Consider the following 16,002-nt stretch of genomic DNA (forward strand, 5'->3'; position numbering starts at 1 on the left):
GGATCAACATACCCTATTCTACCTTCCCTTAAGTGTGTGTGTGTGAATTTTCTCTCTGTGAACTTTGTAAACTAAAAAGGTGTCTTTGTTGATAGCTATTATTTATAATACTTAGACAATTTTTGAAGTCTGCAAACCAAAACTTTGTCTTCATAACTTCCTGACTTAATATACATGATATGTTACCATAAATGACAATTTCCATACTCACCTCTTAGTCAAATTGCCAACAAGATATTCTTAGAAAGATAGCTCCTCTTCAATGCAAGATAAATCAAACCCTTGTTCAAACATTCATAAAATTTACAATGATGTTAAAAAAAAAAAAAAATCCTCATTTTGACACATAGAATAATTGCGCCACATATTAACAAAGTCATTTGAATGACACATGGAATAATTGCCCTAAAGATTGAGAGTCGTTTGAATAAATCAAACCACCCACTATCAGTTTATCTTTAAAACTAAATCATTATTTATTTATCTAAAAAAAATAAATATTATCCTTCATAAATTAAAATTACATTTAATAAGAGGCAGAGACAAAAATGACTCTTCAATATTCCAAATGGAAACAACAGCCAGAATTTTACAAAAATTAAGTCAGAAAATTGATAATAAGTACTCAGGTTATTATTCTTTAACTTAAATGCTCTATGCATCGCTTCACCTCCGTGACTCCCCCGTATTCGGTTTCCATTGTTTTGACGATATAAAACAATATTTAACCCTCTATTTTCTGGCTTGGCTTCAATCTAACAGTGGCATAATTACAGAAGACTTCGTTGATACAAAAGGTTGGTTTTTTTTAAAATAGAACTCTTGAAGTTCACAGTTTTCCATTGTTTTCAAAAGCAGAATATATGATAAATTATTAGACTGTTTTCCATAAAATGTATTATAGAAAAGATGATTGTTGTGATGTTTTTTTGATGCAGATTCAATTAGTGCTTTCTTAAAAACAAGTGAGTATTTGGGTATAAATCCTGATTACAGAGATGGATGGTCCAGAGGTCCAAAATGATCACAAAATAGAGGTGGCCAAAATTGTGAAAGCCGGTGAAGGTGAAGGTGATGAAAATGATAGGAATAGTGAAGTGCCAAAGATTTCAGTTGTTCCAGAAAGAACAATTTCACAGTCTTATTTGTTCAGTCTTCCTAAGCCAAAGGTGATCAGCTTATGTAGATGATTTTATGTTCGGCCTCTTCCCCTGCTTTGGAACATAGGAGAAAAAGAAATTATTTTTCCTAAATAGTTTATGATATCAGGCAGTCTGAATATGGATCTATATGGTTCTATGAGTAAATAAATAACTTGAGTAATATCAATGGAGAACTTCAGAAGGAACTGAATCGCTTCTCTTCACACATTAGTTAATGAAACATACATATCAATTATTCTTAAACTTGTGATTCCACCAAAACATATATATCAAGTATTTCTTGTCTATATCAAAGGTTTTTAAGTTTTTCCTTTTTGAGACCTGGTCAATAACACTGTAGAAGTGATAATGAAATGTATTTGTTTTTGTGGGACATGGTGAATGCAGGATGTTGGAAAGTGGGGAACTTTGTGGCTCGCGTATGAAACTCTTGGAATTATATATGGAGATGTTGGAACTTCTCCCCTTTATACTTTTGCTTCTCTTGATATTCCAAATCCAGGAGAAGTAGATATATTGGGATATCTTAGCATCATATATTGGTCTGTAACACTCATAGGCCTAATCAAGTATATCTTAATTGTTATCAGAGCAGATGACCACGGAGAAGGTAAGCAATATGTCTTCTATTCATGCTTCTGGTTCACACTTTGTTTTAGATTGGATAAGATTGTGTGTAATTTTATTAGTATCAGTGTTTCGGATCATGATAGAATAAGTTAAAAAAAGATGTGATGGATATGATCCAAAAGAAGCATTAGTGCTGATAAACTTACACAATCTTACGATCTTACTCAAAAGCATGAATATAACATCAGAAATCTATTATCGCTAAATATATTCTTATATATTTGGATGATGGTATTCACAAAAGGTGAAGTTCTTTCTTTTAATGACCGCAATTCCAATTATTTAACCTGGTTTTGTTCAGGGGGTACATTTGCTCTGTATTCATTGTTATGTCAACATGTAAATGTGGGTCGGCAAGCCGGCAATCGATTTCATCGCTTAGCATCAGATTCAAACTTGAAATACTTCGGCAAGCAAAACAGTTTGAGAAATATCAACTACAAGATAAGGGAAATGCTTGAGAAGAGTGAAATGGCACACCGAATCCTTCTTATTGTTGTGATGTTCGGCACTTGCATGGTGATTGGTGATGGAGCACTCACTCCTGCAATTTCAGGTTTTAAATCAATTCTTTCAACTCTTATTATCTTCAACGTCATTTGATTTTATTCTTTGGAAAAAAACAGAGGGTTCACCAAAATTATCATTTCATGGGGCCGCTTACTGTTACTAATACTTAAATGAGGCAATTAATCATTAAAAAACCTAGAAAACAGTGAGTTCTTTTTGTCAACTACTTATTTAGAAAAAGAAAAGAAAAAAACAAAGCAGACTGTATTCAGATAAATAAATTTTATTTTAAACAGTTTGAGAGCACTGCTGCAACAGTAGGGGAAGAGACACACAGACACGGAAGCTGTCTAGACCAACTTTATATACTTAGATCTCTTAAATCATAAATCGAATTATGTCAAAAAAATTCGGTGTAATTCTGGAGATGATTGGTGAGCTTAAAGTTAAGGTTTCAGTGTTTGGGTATTATGACTCATGAGCTTAAAGCTACGGTTTCAGTGTTTGTGCATTTAAGAATCTCTCTGTAGAGGCCGAGGCCGTGGAGTGTGAAGTGGTCAAAAGGTGTCATTTAAAAAAACTGATTGGATATCCACTTTCCCAATAGCCCTTCACCAAAAAAAGCAGTGCTTTTTAGTACAAATGAACCAATCAACAATTAAGAAAGTTAAAAATGAAAATGATTGACTATTAATACATGTATTATCGACTACTAATACATGTATTATCAATTTTTGAAACTTTTTAAAAGTAACCTTACAATCCAGATGGCTACTAGGTATCTTCCCATAGAATTCATTTAAGAAAACTGTTAAAAATGCAGTAGGCTACTAGGTATCTTCCCATAGAATTCATTTAAGAAAACTGTTAAAAATGCTAAACTCTGCACTGCAGGGTGTTTATTCTAGATATCTGCTATCTGTGTAGAGAGATACAAAAGCTAAGATATAAATCTACAGGGGTGTTTATTTTCCTGCTGTTGGTGGACAAGGTACTGACGTGAGGATAAAGATCAAGATTAGATTTTGAAATCAAATCTGAGTCAATCGGTCGAAGGTGAAGAGATTTGGCCAACTTTATCATATTTCTGAATCAGATTTAGTCTGACTGCTGACATACTTATCCTTAGAGAAATTATTACTTCAACAACTTCTAGGCTTCTTATGACTTATTTCCTTGCATTCAATTCAATTTGTTATGAAAGATTTCGATCTGTTACATGGGTTGACTAATTTGGTCCTAAGCTTTCCTTTTTATATATATTTTTACCAGTGCTGTCAGCTGTCCAAGGGATTCGAGCACAGAATTCTAGTCTATCCGATGGTAATATTTAAAAAAAAAACAATGTATACATGTACATTAATTGCATTTCATAGTTTCGCCGGAAATGGAACTAGAATAGTACACTGGTTACAAATATTTCTCATCATAAATGCAAAATTCAACGCAGGTGCTGTTGTGGGTGTGTCAGCTGCCATTCTTCTGCTACTCTTTCTTCTTCAAAGATTTGGTACTAGTAAAGTTAGTTTTCTTTTCTCCCCTATAACAATTGTCTGGTTCATGAGCAACGCCATTATTGGAGCATACAACATTATTAAATATTACCCGCCAGTATTCAAGGCAGTCAGCCCTTATTACATAGTCCATTTCTTTGAAAAAAATGGAAAGCATGGATGGGTGTTCCTTGGAGGAACCGTCTTGGCAATAACAGGTTTGAGCCTGATTTTCATTTAATATACTCTTGGCAAAGTTTTTAGCTCAATAAATCCGAAACTTCTTTCACAGAATTTATACATTTGTTTCTGAATTTGCTTGTGTGTTTTTCAGTATCAATATTTTGGATCAGTACATTTCTGATCATGAGAGAATGTAAGAATGAAATAGTTATTTTTCATATTTCACTATTTCATTCTTGCATTCTATCATCATATTTTTCCAAATCTTGATACTAAAAATCATACACAATCAAATTCAGAAATAAAAATTTACAAATTTACATTTCAGAAACAAAAATTTACAAATTTACATTTCAAATAGATTGTAGAATCTGATAAAATTGATTGAAACAATTGCAAAGAGAGGCTAAAAGAAATCTGTTGTTTCTATATTCAAATCAGGTTCCGAGGCTATGTTTGCTGATCTGGGGCACTTCAGTAGGCCTTCTATTCAGGTTCCACTAATTTGAGAAGATCAAATTATTAAAGTTTCAATTTACTATTTGGTTTCTGTTTAGATGACAAAATCGGGGTTTGGCATTGCAGATTGCTTTCTCTACTATTGTCTACCCTGCTATGGTGTTAACATATTCAGGGCAAGCAGCTTATTTGATTAAGAACCCAGATAATATAAGTCGTACATTCTACAATTCATTACCAAAACTTGTATATTGGCCAATGTTTGTTCTTGCTACTTCAGCAGCCATAGTTGCTAGTCAGGCACTAATTTCAGCAACCTTCTCAATCATAAAACAATCCATGGCACTCAGTTGCTTCCCGCGGGTGAAGATTGTTGAAACCTCACAAACAAAAGAGGGTCGGATCTACTCCCCAGAGATCAACTATATACTAATGTTTCTCTGCCTTGCTGTTCTTTTGGGTTTCCGAGCTGGTTCTTCTATTGGCAACGCCTACGGTAAGAATATCCAAGATCCTTACCTTGGGGATAAGGTTCTATGCATCTGATTATAGCATTTAACTATCAATCATAGTTCGCTGACCCATTAAAATAATGAAAGGATCAAGTATTGTGCAAAATTTATTGTTGTTTCTGTATATAATTGTGCCAGATTCTTTTGCATTAATATTTTGGATTACATTCTGGTTGATTATCATGATGTAAAATGAGAGCTGAAAAGAAAAAGAAAATTGGTCATGTGATCCGATACATTAGTGCAATTGCATCCAGAACAGCAATAAATTCAGCACTCTATTGTGTGAGTTTTATTTGCATTAATGTTGTTTCGAGTCGCACTCCATCATGAACCATCATCACAATGTAAAATGAGGGTTGAAGAGAAAATGAAATTTATCAGTGTAATAGAATCTCACACAGTTGAATTCAGAAGTGTAATAAAATCTCACGCAGTTGAATTCAGAACAGCAATTGTTGGAAATTAACGTCAACCTTTGTGGCTTGTCCTCGAGCCCCACACCCATCTACCCTGTCAGGTCACCGCAGGCATTCATGGACGGCAGGCATTCATTTTGGTAGGAAAGAATTTGAAATTTGAACGTTGAGAGGGAAAGGAAGAACATGATAAAATGAATGTTTTAACATTCATAAAACAGAAGAAGAGCAGATCAAGCAGATCAGATTAGAAGTTGCAGAGAAGAGCAGTGAAGAAGAAGGAAAGAAGTTAGTGCTTGCAGCTGCACGTGATTCTTCCTCTGTTCATATTGTAAGTTCATGGTTATTGGATTCATCCTATTGATGCAGTGATTGCTCCAGGCATTATTGTATGCAGCCATTAGAGCTGCAACTTTAAAGTTTTAAAGTTATTAAAGTTGTTCCAACTTTAGGGTAAATTTAGGGTTTTCTGGTTGAAGCCGAATGCTCCCAGATTTGTAATGTTTTTAATCTCATTTGAATACAAGAAATCAGACATACTCGAATATATTCTTCTTCCTCTTCTATTCATTGCATTTGAATAATTTATTTGAAAGGTTAAAGCTATGGCTCTTTGGTTTTTAATGGTGAAAGCATTCACATTAAAATTGCATTAAGTTTTTATTTTTTCTGTTGGAGCCGAGCTCACTCGGCATCTATTGTTGCCGAGCAAGTGCTGAGCAAACTGGCACTCGACACCTTCTCGTGCCGAGCAATCTGTCACTCAGCACCATCAAGTGCCGAGTAAAACTGGCACTCGGCACCTTCAGGTGCCGAGCAATTTTAGGGTGCCGAGTGAAATATTTCAAAGGTTTAAATTCAAATTTTAATATTTCTCACATGGTATCAGAGCCTTGAGGCCCCACATCCACAGTGAGTTAGGGCATTTTGTTTTCTTGGGATATTTGACATGGCAGGAGATGCAGGAAAGATATGGCAGCAACCACCATTATTTAATAGATAGAATTATGAAACATTTGCAAAGAAGATGAAGACCATTATGGTTGCAAATGATTTGTGGGAGTTTGTGGTTAATGGATTCAATGATGTGACTGATCCAACTCAGTATGCTGCCCTCACAAATGCACAGAAGACTCATTTGAAAGAGTCAAGGAGGAGGGATGCTAAGGCATTGAGTTTGATTGAGGCAGCAATGACAGAGACAGTTTTCCCAAAGATTGCAGCAGCAAATTATGCAAAAGAAGCATGGGATATCCTTGAGACGAACTTCAAGGGGACTGATAAAGTTCGAACTGTAAAGCTACAGAATATAAGGAGGGAGTTTGAGAACCTTCAGATGAAGGAAAATGAATCAATTGCAGACTTCAGTTCAAGGACCTCCAATGTGATTAACCAACTGAAGTCAAATGGAGAAGACTATCAAGAGCAAAGGATAGTGGAAAAGATATTGATGAGTTTACCTCATAAATATGACAACTTGGTCATGACCATAGAAGAGGCAAAAGACCTCACTGTTTTGACAATGGATGAGTTGATGGGTACACTTCAAACCCATGAGCACAGGATCAATAGATCTATTTCTTCATCTTCCCAAGAGCAAGCATTCAAGGCTCAGTCAAATCCAAGAGGAAGGGGGAGAGGAAGAAAAGGCTCAGGCAGGAACTCCAGAGGCAGAGGCCGGGGAAATGGAGGACAAAGAAATGCTGCAGCAGAAAGCTCAGGAAGAGCAGATGGAGCAAGTAGCTCACAAAATACTTCAAGAGGAGGTAAGAAAAACTACAACTCAAATAAGAGTAATGTAGAATGCTACTACTGTCATAAATATGGGCATTATGCAAATGAATGCTGGAAGAAGCAGAAAGATCAGTCAGGACAAGCAAATGTGGCTGATGTGAATATGGGAAGTGAAAACACTGCCTTCATCATGTGTAATGTTGGTGAAGAAGGAAGCCTTGAGGTTTGGTACCTTGACAGTGGATGTAGCAACCACATGAGTGGTAATGAAACCTTGTTTTCATTCATTGACAAGAGTTTCAAATCAGAAATTAAGATGGGTAATAATGGAACCCTACCAATTGTGGGCAAAGGATCTATTATGGTCCGCACCAAGAAAGGTGAGAAAAAGGAAATACAAAATGTGTATTTCACCCCTGGTATGACGCACAATTTGATGAGCATTGGTTGGCTTATTCAAAATGGATACAAAGTGTTGATGGAGAATGACATGTGTGTCATTCAAGAAAAGGATGGGAGCAAGAACCTACTTGCAGCAGTTCAAATGACAAAGAATAGAATGTTTCCCTTGAGGATTGAGACATGTTTCTTATCTCAAGTTTGTGCTACACCTCCCACACAATCAGCTCTAAGGAGTGTGATTGAAGACCCCTCATGGCTATGGCACCTCAGGTATGGTCATCTTGGCTATGTTGGTTTAAATTTATTGTCAAATAAAAGAATGGTAGAAGGTTTGCCACATGTAAGAAATTCTTGTGACAAGTGTGAGGCTTGTATTTTGGGTAAGCAACATAGGCTTCTCTTTAATTCTAAAAATTCTAGGAGGGCTAGATATCCATTAGAATTAGTGCATACTGACCTAGTCGGTCCTATGCAAGTTACTTCCATTGGGAAGAGTACATATTTTATGACATTTATTGATGATTTTAGTCGTAGGACATGGGTGTATTTCTTAAAAAATAAATTTGAAGCATTTGATAAATTTGTAGAATTTAAAGCCCAAGCTAAAAGAGAATGTGGACACTATATCAAGGTCCTAAGATCAGATAGAGGAGGGGAGCATACCTCCAATTCTTTTAAAAATTTTTGTAGGAAACATGACATAAAGAAAGAGCTCACAGCCAGCTATACACCACATCAGAATGGAGTGGCTGAAAGAAAGAACAGGACCATTGTTGAAATGGCAAGGAGCATGATGAAAGAGAAAGGTCTCCCAACTGAATTTTGGGGAGAGGCTGTGGCAATAGCAGTTTACCTAATTAATAGGTGTCCTACAAATGTAGTCCGTGACAGAATTCCAATGGAAGCATGGTCACGAATAAGATGGACAGTTGAGCACCTAAGGGTGTTTGGATGTGTAGCATATGCACATGTGCCTAAAGAGCAAAGGAACAAATTTGATGACAAAGGGGTGAAATGCATTTTCATAGGGCACAACCCAGAATCAAAGGCATATAGATTGTATGATCCATTGAACAACAAGATGATGCTTTCAAGAGATGTGGAATTTCTTGAAAATCAGTCTTGGTATGGCTCAACTGACGAGTCACCGAGCACTTCTAGTAAAGTGCCAATTATGAGTGAAGAGGATGCTGATGAACAGTAAGAAGAAGGAGCAAATAGAGGAAAAGGCAAGCAGATTCAGACAGTGCCAAGCTCCTCTAAGCATGATCGAGTGTCAGTGCCGAGTACCAGTGAAGATTGAGTTAGTCGGCAAAGCAACAGCAATGAAGATTCTAATCCCACACTCTCCTCCCTGTTACCAAGAAAGACCAAGAGTCTTAGGGAGATATACCAAGATGAAAGGTATGAAGATTATGATGAGAGTGTTAATTTTGCATTATTTTCTCATAGTGATCCAATATATTTTGGGGAAGCTATTAAGGAGAAGAAATGGTGTAATGCCATGGATGAGGAAATAGATGCTATAGAAAAGAATGAGACATGGGAACTAACTGAATTGCCTCCCAAGAAGCAAGTGATTGGAGTAAAATGGGTCTATAAGACCAAATGCAATGCTGAAGGCAAGATTGATAGGCATAAGGCAAGGCTGGTAGTCAAGGGCTACAAACAATAGTATGGAAGAGATTATGATGAAACCTATGCCCCTGTTGCAAGAATGGAAACCGTGCGTGCTGTCACAGCAATTGCAGCTCAACACAAGTGGAAGGTATTTCAAATGGATGTGAAGTCTGCCTTCCTAAATGGTGTATTGAAAGAAGAAGTGTATGTGGAGCAGCCACCTGGTTATGAAGTTGCAGGTGAAGAGAACAAAGTATATAGATTGAAGAAAGCTCTTTATGGGCTCAAGCAAGCTCCAAGGGCATGGTATAGTAGGATTGACTCATATTTGATGAGCAATGGCTTTAGCAAAAGCAATGGTGAGCCCACTCTTTACATCAAGGCAACATATGGTAATGTATTGATTGTTGTCTTGTATGTAGATGATTTAATTTTTACCGATAATGATAAGGCTAAAATCGGTGAGTTTAAAGAGGCCATGAAAAGTGAATTTGAAATGACAGACCTGGGTCTCTTGAAATACTTTCTAGGCATAGAAGTAAAACAAATGCATAATGGCATCTTCATCTCTCAAGAAAAGTATGCAGGTCAGATCTTGGAGAGATTCAAAATGCAGAACAGTAAGGCAACCCCCACACCAACAGCAATAGGTCTGAAGTTGAGCAAGGAAGATTCTAGCAAGAGAGTGGATCCAACACTATAAAATAGTATGTTTGGAAGTCTAATGTATTTGACAGCAACTCGGCCAGACCTAATGCATGCAGTAAGTCTGATTTCTAGATTTATGGAAACCCCAAGGGATTCCCATTGGCAAGCGGGAAAAAGGATCCTAAGGTATGTGAAAGGTACCAAGGGATTTGGAATTTTGTATACTGCATCAAATGAATTCAAGTTGATTGGTTATACTGATAGTGATGGGGCTGGAAGTATAGATGATAGGAAGAGCACTTTCAGATACATGTTTCATATGGGATTAGGTGCAATTTCATGGGCATCCAAGAAGCAACCTATTGTTGCTCAATCTACAGTAGAGGCTGAATACATAGCAGCAAATGCAGCAACATATCAAGCAATTTGGCTAAGAAGGATCTTGACAGATTTGAATGAAAGGCAAAGAGATGGAACCACAATTTATTGTGACAACATCTCATCTATTGCATTATCCAAGAATCCAGTCTTCCATGGGAGAAGCAAACACATTGAAATCAGATATCACTTCATCAGAGAGTTGGTGGAGAATGGGGATATCAAAATGAATTTCTGTAAGTCAGAGCAGCAACTAGCAAACATTTTTACCAAGCCATTAGGCATTGGAACTTTTGTGCACCTAAGACAGAGTCTTCGTGTAGTTGATTTGGATCAGTAGTGATTCTTGTTTGTGGATCTCAGGACAAAGGAGGAGTGTTGGAAATTAACGTCAACGTTTGTGGCTTGTCCTCGAGCCCCACACCCATCTACCCTGTCAGGCATTCATGGACGACAGGCATTCATTTTGGTAGGTGAGAATTTGAAATTTGAACATTGAGAGGGAAAGGAAGAATATGATAAAAGGAATGTTTTAACATTCATAAAACAGAAGAAGAGCAGATCAAGCAGATCAAATTAGAAGTTGCAGAGAAGAGCAGTGAAGAAGAAGGAAAGAAGTTAGTGCCTGCAGCTGCACGTGATTCTTCCTCTGTTCATACTGTAAGTTTGTGGTTATTGGATTCGTTTTGTTGATGCAGTGATTGCTCCAAGCATTATTGTATGCAGCCATTAGAGCTGCAAGTTTAAAGTTTTAAAGTTATTAAAGTTGTTCCAGCTTTAGCGTAAATTTAGGGTTTTCTAGTTGAAGCCGAATGCTCCCAGATTTGTAATGTTTTTAATCTCAGTTGAATACAAGAAATTGGGCATACTCGAATCCATTCTTCTTCCTCTTCTATTCATTGCATTTGAATAATTTATTTGAAAGGTTAAAGCTATGGCTCTTTGGTTTTTAATGGTGAAAGCATTCACGTTAAAATTGCATTAAGTTTTTATTTTTTCTGTTGGAGCCGAGCTCACTCGGCATCTATTGTTGCCGAGCAAGTGCCGAGCAAACTAGCACTCGGCACCTTCACATGCCGAGCAATCTGTCACTCGGCACCATCAAGTGCCGAGTAAAACTGGCACTCGGCACCTTCAAGTGCCGAGCAATTTTAGGGTGTCGAGTGAAATATTTCAAAGGTTTAAATTTAAATTTTAATATTTCTCACAGCAATAAATTCAGCATTCAATTGTGTAAGATTTATTTGCATTAATGTTGTTTAGGATCACACTCCATCATGAACCATCATCTCAATGTAAAATGAGGGCTGAAGAGAAAATGAAATGTATTAGTGTAATAGAATCTCACACAGTTGCATCCAGAATAGCATTCAATTGTGTGAGATTTATTTGTATTAATGTTGTTTAGGATCCTCATAATGTAAAATGAGAGCTGAAAGTTGAAAGAGGAAATTGATTATGGAATGTGATCTGAAAACTAAAGGAGCAAATTAATTATGGAATGTGATCTGAAATGTTAATGTAAAGAATGTAAAGAATCTTATATGGTTAAATTCCGAAACAACAACAGATTTAACGTGAACTGTGAAAATTTAATGTCTATAAATATTGTGTAGAAAAATGCATTTATATTCAATTTTTTCTGATTTTAGTAATTTGGAATTTGAACATTTATTTGTGCTTTTGTGGTGCAGGTGTTGCTGTGATTACTGTGATGCTCATTACAACATGTTTAGTGTCCTTAGTAATGCTAGTAGTCTAGAACTTGCACATATTACTCATACTACCCTTCTTCATAGTTTTCAGTGCAATAGAAGGTGCTTATCTTTCAGCTGTATTAAACAAAGTGCGCAAGGGAGGTTGGGTACCCATTGTAATATCAGGATTCTTCCTAACCATTATGCTCTCTTGGAACTATGGAAGTAACAAGAAGTATAAATATGCAATGGAGAAGAAATTACACCCATAGGATCTTCAAGGATTGGTTTCCAATGTGGGGTGTAGAGTCCCAGGGATTTGTGTAATGTGTATAGATCTTTTCTATGGTTTACCACCAAATTTCAAGCACTATGTGGATACGGTGGGTTCTCTTCATGAAGTAGTCATTTTTCTTACCATTAGGATGATTCCAGTGAAGAGTGTATTGTCAGAAGAGAGATTTCTTGTTGGGAGACTTGGGCCAAAGGGTGTATATAGATGCCTTGTTCAATATGGCTACTTGGATGTCCCAAACTTGGAAGGACCAGAATTTATGAATCACCTTATTGATAACATAAAGGAATATATCAAAACAAGAGAAGAGGAGTGTAGCTTTGGGAATCAAGGTATAAATGGTTTAGATATTGTTCAAAAGGAGATGAGAAATTCAATGACAGAAAATAACTACTATGCATGTGAGGAAGTACAACAATTAGATCAAGCAAAGAGTGTTAGAAGTGTGTTTGTGACAGGAAAAGCCATACTGAAAACAAATAAGGAGGCAGGTGTCTTTAAAAGATTTGTGATTGATAAGCTTTATACTTTGCTACACAACAATTGCAGGTCAGCAATGTCCTCCTTACAGGTTCCACCTGCTCAGCTCCTACAAATTAGAGTGTTGTATGAAATTTAATGGCTAGATCCAAAATAACAAGGTCCCATAGCGACGAGCGCCTCTATTGTTGAGAAACATGTGTCTCAACCTTGCAATCCTTTCTTGGAAAATTCCAAAATTTGTTTGTGGAAGTTTTCCACTTGTTTATGCATTGGAAAATGGTTAGTGAGTTGTTAAAATGAGTCTTGTCCATAGTAGAATATAGGTAGGTCATTTTTAGAGCCTTGATGACTCATTTTGTGACTTTTATGGGGGTTTAGACTAAGAGACAAAATTGTGGACGGGATTACTATTTTAACCTGGTTGTTTTTCCATATTGGAAATGTAAATGTCAAAAATGGGTAACATGTGGCATGGTAGTTTTGCCCATGGTTTTGTAAAACCATAAGTGGTTTCTAGGTTGTAAAATCACTATAAAAGAAGGGCTTGGGGAGGTGTTTGTGTAATTGAGTTTAGTTTGCAAGATTGGTGCTAGAAGGAGTCTCTCCAAGTTCGAGTTGTGGTGATGCGCTCCTGTAAGAACTTGCATTGCAAGTGTATTGTAATCATTTTGGTTTGATAATACATTGTACAAGTTTTGGAGGGTGGGGTTTTTCTCCCGGAAGGGTTTCCCCACGGTAATCATTGTGTTGTGTGTTCTTTGTTATTTTGATTATGTTATTATGCATTTCTTGAGATCTTTGCAATAGTTACTTTGATTTGCATAATCGTCCTCTCAAAGATTAGCATAGGAAGCGATTCCGCGCACCTTTGCTTCCTTACAAGTGGTATTAGAGCCTGGCCAGTTTTGGTTCTATTTGTTGGGTACAAGGTTTTTTGAGCTAATCAAGGTTTGAGTGGGAGCTTGTGCAGAGCATTTCATTTCTGTGTTGCAGGAGTGAAAAGATGGCAAGCATGTTAGGGAGAATTAATGTTGAAATTTTTTTTGGCACAAACTTTGAGATGTGGAAGCTGAAGATGGAAGATCTGTTGTCTGATCGGGATCTATGGGATGCAATTGATGAGAACAAGCTGAGGCCCACAAATCCGACATTAGCCGCACAATATGATGTGACTGATAGAAAAGCTAAAGGTCTCATCAGATTGTGTCTTGCAGACTCGATTTTGATTAATGTCCATGAAGAACCTACCACGAAGAAGCTTTGGAAAAAGCTAAGTGAGATCTATCAAGCGAAATCACTTGTGAATAAGATTTTCTCGAGGAAGAAGTTGTATTCCTTGAGAATGGAAGAAGGTGGACAAATTTCTGAGCATCTGGAAAGGTTTAATATGTTGGTGACTCAGTTGACCTCAGTAGGGGTGCCAATGGATGAAGAAGAAAGGTGTCAAATCTTGTTATGTTCGTTGCCAGACTTATGGGATAGTCTTGTGATGGCTATAGGGAGCACTTCAATTGTCTTGAAGATGGAGGACGTTGTTGGTTCTCTACTTTCTAAGGAGATGAGAAGGAAGGTCTCTTTGAATGCCAAAGAGGCTTTGAGTGTTCGCGGAAGATCAAAAGAAAGAGGCAAGAATGAAAAGCAACATGGCCATTCTAAGTCCAAAAATAAGGGGAGATCAAAATCCCCTAGTAAGTCCAAGGCAATTTGCTGGAATTGCGGCAAACCTGGACACTTCTTAAAGGACTGCAAAGAGGAGAAGAAAAAGAAGAAGAAGAAGAAGCAAGATTCTGATTCTGAGTCTGAGAAGGAAGATGGAGATGCTTTCATTGCAGCCTTGGCCACTCATGTAGGTGAAAATGCATGGTTAATAGATTCAGTTGCATCTTTCCACATGACTCCTAATAGGAACTGGTTTAGTAAGTATGAAAATTTTGATGGTGGTAAGGTGTATTTGGGTGATAATTCAGTACTTGATATTGTTGGTTGTGGAAGTATTCGTGTGAAATTTTTGATGGTAGAATTAGAAGATTTGATGGTGTCTTGCATATCCCTGGACTAGCAAGGAATTTGTTATCTGGTAGTAAGCTAATAGATGCGGGTGTGCATGTACAGTTTTCTGAAGTAGGTGTAAAAATGGTGAGAGGCACTATGGTAATAGCAAGAGGAAGTAGATTGGGTACATTGTACCAACTTGATGCACGCACAGTCGAGTGCAATAGTACTTCTGATAAGATTGTGAAAAAGACTACTCAGTTGGAGAAGGAGAGAGTTTCTCTTTCAACAGATGGTCGTGGTTTTTTGGTACCCAAGGGTGCTCTGTCTATCGAATCAAAGTTGCCTGCAGAGAAGACTATGTTATGGCACCAGAGACTTGGCCACATAGGTGAGAAGGGCCTACAGACCTTGAAAAATAAGAACATTTTTGATGGGTTGAATGACTGCAATCTTGAGTTTGATTTTTGTGAGCATTGTATCTATGGTAAACAAAACCGCATTCAGTTTTACTCGAGTTCTCATAAGTCTTCATGTATTTTGGATCTAATTCATTCAGATGTATTTGGTCCAGTTGATGTTCCTTCTATTGGTAGATCATTTTATTATGTTTCTTTCATTGATGATTTTAGTAGAAGAACATGGGTTTATTTCCTTAGGAGTAAAGCTGAAGTTTTCAGTCGTTTCAAAGAATTTAAAGCAATGGTTGAATTGCAGACTAGAAAGAAAATAAAATGCTTGAGAACTGATAATGGTGGTGAATTTTGCTCCAATATTTTTGACACATTTTGTAAAGATTGTGGTATTAAAAGAGAGAAGACAACTCTGTATTCTCCACAACAGAATGGAGTTGCAGAAAGAATGAATAGGACCTTGATGGAAAAGGCTAGGAGTATGTTGAGTGGTGCTGGACTAGAACAAAAGTTTTGGGCTGAAGCTGTAGCCACTGCCTGCTACCTGATAAACAGGTCTCCTACATCAACTCTTTTTGATAAGACACCAATGGAAGTGTGGTCGGGCCACAAGCCTTCACTTAGACATCTGAGAGTGTTTGGTTGTGAGGCATATGCTCATGTGCCAAAGGAGAAGCGAACAAAATTGGACAACAAAGCTGTCAAATGTATCTTCATTTGATATAGTTATGGTGTGAAAGGATACAAGCTTTGGGATCCTATTGCACAAAAGGTATTTTATTCCAGAAGTGTTATTTTTAGAGAAACTAAGCCTTCTTCTGTTACAGTGCAGCCAGAACAAATTAAAGAAAAGAAAGATGTGATTCAACTTCCTGCTACACCTAAGAAAGTTGAATCAAGGCCCTTAGAAATATGAGATGTTGAAGAGAGCTCTACGAGTTCTGAATCATCAGAGGAAGAGGGAGAACCTA

General features: G+C 37.0%; 1 pseudogene; it reads left to right on the plus strand.

The window, feature by feature from the left end:
* The first annotated feature begins 998 nt into the window (after positions 1–998).
* On the plus strand, positions 999–12,762 carry LOC149575823 (potassium transporter 26-like; annotated as a pseudogene).
* The last annotated feature ends 3,240 nt before the right edge of the window (positions 12,763–16,002 follow it).

The sequence above is a fragment of the Cupressus sempervirens genome, chromosome 2 (genome assembly GCF_028749045.1).
Source record: "Cupressus sempervirens isolate cs-2001-9-10 chromosome 2, ASM2874904v1, whole genome shotgun sequence".
NCBI classification, from domain to species: Eukaryota; Viridiplantae; Streptophyta; class Pinopsida; order Cupressales; family Cupressaceae; genus Cupressus; species Cupressus sempervirens.